A 7,671-nucleotide genomic window follows, 5' to 3' on the forward strand; every position below is an offset into this window, starting at 1 on the left:
CATTTTCTCACAGGGCCTTGGCAACATTTGTTTTGGGAATATGAACCTACAGCAAATTAAAGAAAAGTCAGAATTAAAGATGAATGAAGCACATGACATTTTGTTATAAATAACTTATTTCTCTGCTCATATTTAGCCTGACTTGTCAATGGGTGTAATGATCTCTGTAAAATTATTTCAGGGACCTAGGAGGCATTTCTATGACTGGGCTCCTTGAGGTAGGCACACTGATGCTGAGTGCCAATTCTGTAATAGCATCTGTGCACAAAGATACAGTTATAGAATACTAGCTAAGCCTGCATTGACATAGTTGAGTCATGCCAGGTCAATGGTAGGTATAAATATTGTAAGGAGGAGGTAGAGAGAAGGCAGAGAAGAACTGACAGGGGCAGTAGGCCTAGAAAGGAAGATCACTCTCTGCCGGGGAAAGGGGGTAGGAGACTTGCAAGAAAGGAAGTGAACTACAGAACCCAGCAGCACTTGCAAGGGAGGAGGGAACATGAGGGACAGCACTCCAACTCCCAGCAGGCAGAAAGGTCAGCAGGTGATTGGGAGATGGAGGACAATCAAGAGGAGGAGCAGCACCTGGGAGAGAGGGTGGGGGAAGACTCCATGGAGTGGGAGGAGATTGAGCTGGAGGAGGACGGTGAAAAGGCCATGAAAGAAGCTGAACAGGAGCAAATGGAGTTCTTCTGCTCAGGACAGAGGGTAATTACATGAAGAAGGTCAGTCTGTACATTTTCTGTGGGAGGTTGTCAGAGTGTTGGTGGCTGACAAGTGAGGGAGGAGAAAATGCCTCTATCTCCTAGGCAGTAGGAGAAAGTGAGTAGAGGAACTGACTGACTCAAAAGTCTATTTCATTTGGGTTTGGAGTCTCAAGACTGAACTTTTGGGAACTGTTGGGGGCTTGTGGGGAGAGGGGAAGAAGAAGGGAAGTAAGTTGTACGGAGACCAGCAGCTGGAATACAGCGCATACTCTATGCGCCGGCTGGTGGGGCTCTGAAATAAAAGTGCTCTGCAGAATAAACAGTACTGTGAATTGCTTTTTGCAAGTGAGCCGGAACAATTCTGTTGAGGAGATGGATTAGCCCCAATTGTGTGGGCGAAGAAGGACAGCTCGGAGAGGTGCTCCGAGGTGCGCAGACCACACAGAGAGGTGTTGAGCGGAGTGCGGACAGCACAGAGAGGTGTCGAAGCAAGAGCGGACAGCACGGAGGGGTGCTTGCTGACAATATTCATGTGTTTCCTAATCTGCAGATAACTTACAGTGTTCTATAAATTACGCTCATAACTTGGAGACCTGCCCATGCCCCTCCCATGTTTTGCCACTTGCAGTTACTGCACGTTAATGCACATTTATCCTATTTATTTACTAGCGCTTACTGTTCTTATTATTGTGCCAATTATTTTGGCACTTATGAACATATGGCACATGTAACTAACATGTGCACTTATAGAATTGACCTTTTACTATAACTAGATGAGTAAGGAATATGCTAAAATATATTTAGGTGTCCTTTTACAAAGCAGCGGTACTGCCGGCTCACCAGGTTAGCGAGGGATCCCCTAACACCTCCTAAATAGGTGGTGGTAAGGGCTCCCTCTGGAAATGGCCGCACGGCAAGATGCAGACATGTTATCGAGCAGGTGAAATGTCTGTATTTTCACTATAGGCCATATTGCTGCTGGGTTTGTCCTACTATTTTGTAAAGGCATGTAGGTATGTATTTGGTTTTATTAAATAGGACCAAAATAGGCACCATTCTACCTTATTAACTTAGATGCCCTGTAATAAAATTACTCCTGACATAACTAATGAAAAATGAGTTGTTGATCTAAGTCCAGATCTCAAGAGAAAGTGCCCATATCACAAAACTCATTTGTGATTCTGCTAGAAAAGAATATGTCAAGAAGTAAATCACTGGCTTCCTCAAATTTGAAATATCATGTGATGATCAGCTAAGCTATTTATAAGTTATTTATCTATTAGTGCATTTATCACTTTTGGGGGAATTTTTTCATACTGTGAAGTGCAGAATTGCACAGAATTCCCCTTCCCTTCAGAATAAGAACATAAGAATGGCCATATTTTCTACCACGTGTTTTAGATGTGCATCAAAAATGGAATTACTGCCCAGAGTACGTGCTAGCTGGGTGGGAGTTGCAATTTCACGCACATTGGATGTGCGTAGGCACCTACGAACCATAGTTAAAGGGCCCCTCTGTTTTCTATTTGTTTCTTTTTAGAATGTCATTCTGGTGGCACATTTGAAGAAATACGTGTGTATATCCTACAGTCCTAATCAAGTAAATAAACTTTATTGATAAGGTAAACTCCTCTTTAAAAAGTGCCCGACACAGGCTATGTTTCGCCCAAAAGGGCTGCATCAGGGGCTCTATAAGACTGTGTACATACACAACAATAGTGAAATTATATATCTTAGTTGCCACCAAATGTAATAAATGGACAAAAACCTACACGCTATCATTTACTGGAAGGCGGTTTTGTCCTTGACATTGCCTATATGCTGTTTGTCCATTTATTACATTTGGTGGCAACTAAGATATGTCATTTCACAATTGTTGTGTATGTACACACTCTTATAAAGCCCCTGACGCAGCCCTTTTGGGCCAAACACAGCCTGTGTCAGGCACTTTTTATTGAGGTGTTTACCATATCAATGAAGTTTGTTTACTTGATCTGCTCTGATTGGTTTACACGTTGGATTTTGCGGATCATCTGTCTTCTTGTTTTCTGGGTCTATCCCACAGTCCTATACATAGCTTAAAAAAAGGCTCCATGTTCCACGGGCCCTTGGTAAAATTGGCTGAAAACTGTGAATGTCCCATTTTCTGCATTCCACTGCTGACCTAGATACCTTATGGAAAAAAGGGTTTCACATTTGCAATTTTACATACCTACAGAACGGTAATACGAATACTGGTTATTCTGTGGGCAGCACTGGACGGGCTTGCAGGCTGAAATTAAGAATAGAATAACAAATGTTGAAAACAGGCCTTTATTATATTTCTAATTTTCAGTCATATCTAGCTTTGTGTACTAAGGGCCCCTTTTACAAAGGCACACTTGTGTTTTTAGCGCATGCTAAAAATAAACGTGCGCTAAATGCTAGAGACACCTATCTTTTCTTATGCATATTTTTAGCATTTAGTGCATGCTAGGAATTAGCATGCGCTAAAATCACTAGCATACCTTTGTAAAAGACTCCCTAAATCTGATCAGACAGCCACTGTTCCCTGAGTCCTCCACCTACAGTCCTTCCAGTAGGGGGTGCTGTTTCAACATTACATAATCAATCTTGAGGGACAGGCAAGTTCTTTAGGACTCCAGGGAACCTGCCTGTCCCTAGTGATTGAAAACACAGTATTGAAGCATCACCCACTACTGAAGAAATGCAGTTGAAGGACCCGGGTTCAGCTTAGAGGGAACAGTATATAAAGCTATGATCTCTCTAGGAATGAACTTTATTTATCAGTATCCTTTTTGCTTATTGTTCAACTGATTTATTGTTATTTTTGTTTTCTTTTGTAAATTCATTATTGGATATAAACCAGAACAAAACCAGGATATAGTTGGCCACTGAAAATAAACTTTTTTTTTTAACGTACAAATTTTACCTCTTACTAACACTGATAATATTTGTTTAATAATCAACCTATAACCTGATAGATTTAAAGTGTTAATTAGTCTATCCTTCAAAAGTGACTCCATTAAATAAACCCCTTTAGAGTCAGGTTGACAGGCTTGTTGTTGTCAGCATTGTCCTTATTACCATATTAAAGTGAGGGCTTCTGTCCACCTCTGGGTCTCTGCAAAACTTCCTGGTTTCAACAAATTGTTCAATGTAACTGTCAGTGGTATTGCCAGAATCTTTCTAAACTCTTATAATATCTGACATTGTATCCCATTTGACTCATTTGCTTGTTTGTTTTTTATTTTACTACATTTCTGCAACTCCAATGAATAATGTTGCATCTTCCTCATTTTTGAATAAAAAAAAAGTGATATATTAAAAGCATTACCCACTAACCAATCACTTTTCTATGGGTTTCCTCCAGTCACTTTTTTGGTGCACAGTAACCAAAACATTTCTACTTTTTCCTTATCATCACTCACACTATCCTCTTTGCTGCTTCTTTTGTGCAAATTTCTACAAACATAAAATGAAAGTCAATGATGTCTGAAACATTGACATGTTCAAGGTAACAATTAGAGTATGAACATATCAGGAGTGGAGGAGTAGCCTTGTGATTAGAACAGCAAGCTGACAACCATGGAATGGAGGATTCAAATTCTACTTTTGTTCCTTATGATCTTGGGTGACTCATTTAACCCTCCCTTGCCTCAACTACAAAATTAGATTATAATCTCTCTGGGAACAGAGAAATACCTCCTGTATGGTAGTCAATCCCACCTGGAGCATCTATTGAAAGGTGTGTGTTAAATCCAATTAAGTTTGTAATCATTAATAAAATGACTTATTCCCATATTATTAACAAGGCATTATGCCAATACAGAAGAGCACAAAGTACTGGGAAATGAGACAAATAAATTATGGAAATTCTAAAAACTAAAGATGTAAAACATAGTAATAACAGAAAGAAAGAAGAGAAGAAAAAGAGTTAACCTATGAAGTACTTTTGTTTATGTTTAAGTCTGGTATTTTGGGGTGGCAACATGAGCAACTGGCCTAGTCTCTTATGCTATAGGGGACCCGCAAGCCACAAGCTGAAGGAAATATAGCCTGCAGGTGTGCTTTGGGGGACACTTTCCTGGTTTCAGCCCTGGGCCCTGCATTTCTAGCACCAGTTCTCTTTATTGTATAATGATCTGACCCTACAGCTAAGGACTAGGAAGAAATATAAACATTCTCTGAACATTTATAGAGACGGGACTTCATAGAAAAAACTGGAAAATAACTAGATAATCAAGTGTTGAACATTTTAGGTTTTCCCACTCAAATTCTTTATGATTTTGGACAAATCACTTTACCCTCTATTGCCTCGGATACAACTTAGATCAGGTGTATTCACCACAGTAATTGAGGGCAACCAACATGTCAGGCTTTCACTAGTGTATTACTTCCATTTTATGCAAATCTGTCATGCATATTCTAGTACTACTACTACTTATCAATTCTATAGCGCTATAAGGCATACGCAGCGCTGTACACCATACATGAAAAGACAGTCGCTGCTCAAAGAGCTCACAATCTAACTAGGACAGACAAACAGACAGAACAACTAAGAGGGATAGCCTGAAAACCTGACCCATTGGTAGCCATTGATGACTGGGAGTGAACACCACTCACTTAGACTGTGAGCCCATTTGAGAAGAGAACAAACTCATGTACTTGAACTTTAACTCTTCTTGAGCTTGGATTTGGAAAAAGTGAGTACTAAATCTGAAGTCCAAACTTCTGAATAGTTATAAACTGGATTTTAATTTTATGATTTTTTTTTTTACAGTTCTGACTGCTTGGTATACCCTGGCACATTTTATTGATAATTTTTGGTTTGAAGTTGGAATATATGCAATAATGCAAATGGTAGCTGCCACCCTCAAATTATAGAGTTCAGATGATTACAAAGCAGATAAGGATCATAAAAGATATAATTTCCAGTATTATCAGACTGAAGCATTACTTACGATTATTACATGGGTCTTGTCTACAACATGGATCCTGGACGGGATAGCAGTCTGGGCTGGGAGGACAGCATTGTCTTTGACGGCCCCAATATGCCATTCTTGATTTCTGGTACAGTAGTGCCTTGAAGAAAGACGTGAAGAGTGACAATGAGCTCTACTCCTGACATGAACATGATCTATTTATACAGGAGTTTATCAGGAAGTTTTTTACAGTACCAATAGTATGTCTGCTGGAGACTAGTAATTACAATATAATTGAAGAGATACCAGTCATTTTTTAGCAATGCAGTTTTGTTGTTGAAAATCAGGGTGTTTCTGATGCAGATCAGCCCTTGCAAATAGCGGCCAAAAAAGCAAACAGGATGCTAGGAATTATTATGAAAGGGATGGTAAATAAGACCAACAATATTATAATGGCTCTGTTATCACTCCATGGTGCAACCTCATCTTGAGTACTGTGTTCAGTTCTGGTTATCGTATCTCAAAAATGATATAGCAGAATTAGACTGTACGGCGCTGCGTAACCCTAGTAGCGCTCTAGAAATGTTCAAGAAGAGACATTCAGTGTTTAACAGAATTCCTGGCCTCTTTCACACACACAGAACATACAGACTCTCATCAAATACAGAATAAGTATCCATAATCTAAAAATAGAAATACTGTATATAAATATTAATCTGAACCCCCAAGAAGCCAGACTCTGCATACATTGCAACACCTGAGAAAAAGAAACAATGATGTGCGTCCTCCTGTACTGTGCAGAAAATGATAGCAGCTGCAAATTTCAAAAACTGACGTATTGCAATCACTACATTAGAAATTAACAAATATAAATAAAACTGAAAACAGAAGATAAGGTGATGTCTTTTTATTGCACTAAGTTAATACATTTTTGTAAAATTAGCTTTCAAAGACCCAGACGTCTTTCTTTAGGCCAGGGTAGTATAACGCTTTTATGGTATACTGTCCTGACCTGAGGAAGGTGGTTTTGGCCTCTGAAAGCTGGTCAAAAAATGTATTAAGTTGGTCCAATAACTAAGTAGCACCTAATTTTACATTTAAAATTCTTTTTCTACCATTTTTGTCTAGCCATTTAGTTTCTCTGGTTTCTGCTTTCTTCTGTCTTATCTTAACTTTATTGCCAGGGCTTCCTGTCCGTTTGCCTTTTTTCTTTCTCCTTCAATTCCTTCACTTTCTTCACTTCCTCCGCTGTATCCATCTCTGACATTTTTCTCTTTCAGCTCTCTTCTATTTTTCTGCCTCTCTATCCATTTAGATTTTATTCATTCTTACTATTTAGTCTTTAAACTCCTTTTTTCACTCTACCTACAGCTTTCCATGCCTTTGCCTCCCCAGGCCCATCCATTCCCCTTTCTTTTATTCCCCCGTCTTTCATTAACTGTTTGCTCTTTCTCTTTCCTCTCTGTTTCTTTCTCATCCATCTCTCTCTCTCTTTCCTACCTGACTGCCATGCAGCATCTGTTTCACCCCCTGCCAACTAATATCATCTTGTCTCTCTTTCTCTCTATTCCCCCTATCCAGCATCACCCTTTCTCTCTTTCTTCCCCTATATCTAGAATCCCCTCCCCTCTCTCTTCTCTCCCATCCAGTATTGTGCTCTGTGTCTCTCTTTCCCCCCCCCCCCCATCCAGGATCACTCTCTGTTTCTGTTCCACTCAATTCAGCATCACTCCATCTTTCTTCCCTTCCACCATCGCCCTTTCTCTCTCTCCTCCCCATCCAGCATCTCTCTTCTCCACTTCCATCAACTCCCACCATCCAGCATCAACCCACCTTTCTTTTCTCTGCTTCCATCATTATCCTGTCTCTCTCTCCCCCAAGTGGAAACAAACCAAGCAGATCAATTTGAGATGGAAACAAATCTTTATTGGTGAAACACAAACCAAAATAACGCCTGACCCAGGCAATGTTTCACCCACATAAGGGCTGTGTCAGAGCAGAGGCTACAAAATAATAAATAATAAAACAAAATGAACGAC

The 7,671-nt window shown here is 39.8% G+C and overlaps 1 long non-coding RNA gene across 1 annotated transcript; it reads right to left on the minus strand.

Moving 5' to 3' along the window:
- Positions 1-35: 35 nt before the first annotated feature.
- On the minus strand, positions 36-5,805 carry LOC115471185. The gene is made up of 3 exons (XR_003942292.1): positions 5,672-5,805; positions 2,920-2,979; positions 36-46 (listed from the first exon to the last, which is right to left on the minus strand). It is a non-coding gene; the product is annotated as an uncharacterized LOC115471185 (long non-coding RNA).
- Positions 5,806-7,671: the final 1,866 nt, after the last annotated feature.

This window comes from Microcaecilia unicolor, chromosome 5 (assembly GCF_901765095.1).
Source record: "Microcaecilia unicolor chromosome 5, aMicUni1.1, whole genome shotgun sequence".
NCBI lineage: Eukaryota > Metazoa > Chordata > Amphibia > Gymnophiona > Siphonopidae > Microcaecilia > Microcaecilia unicolor.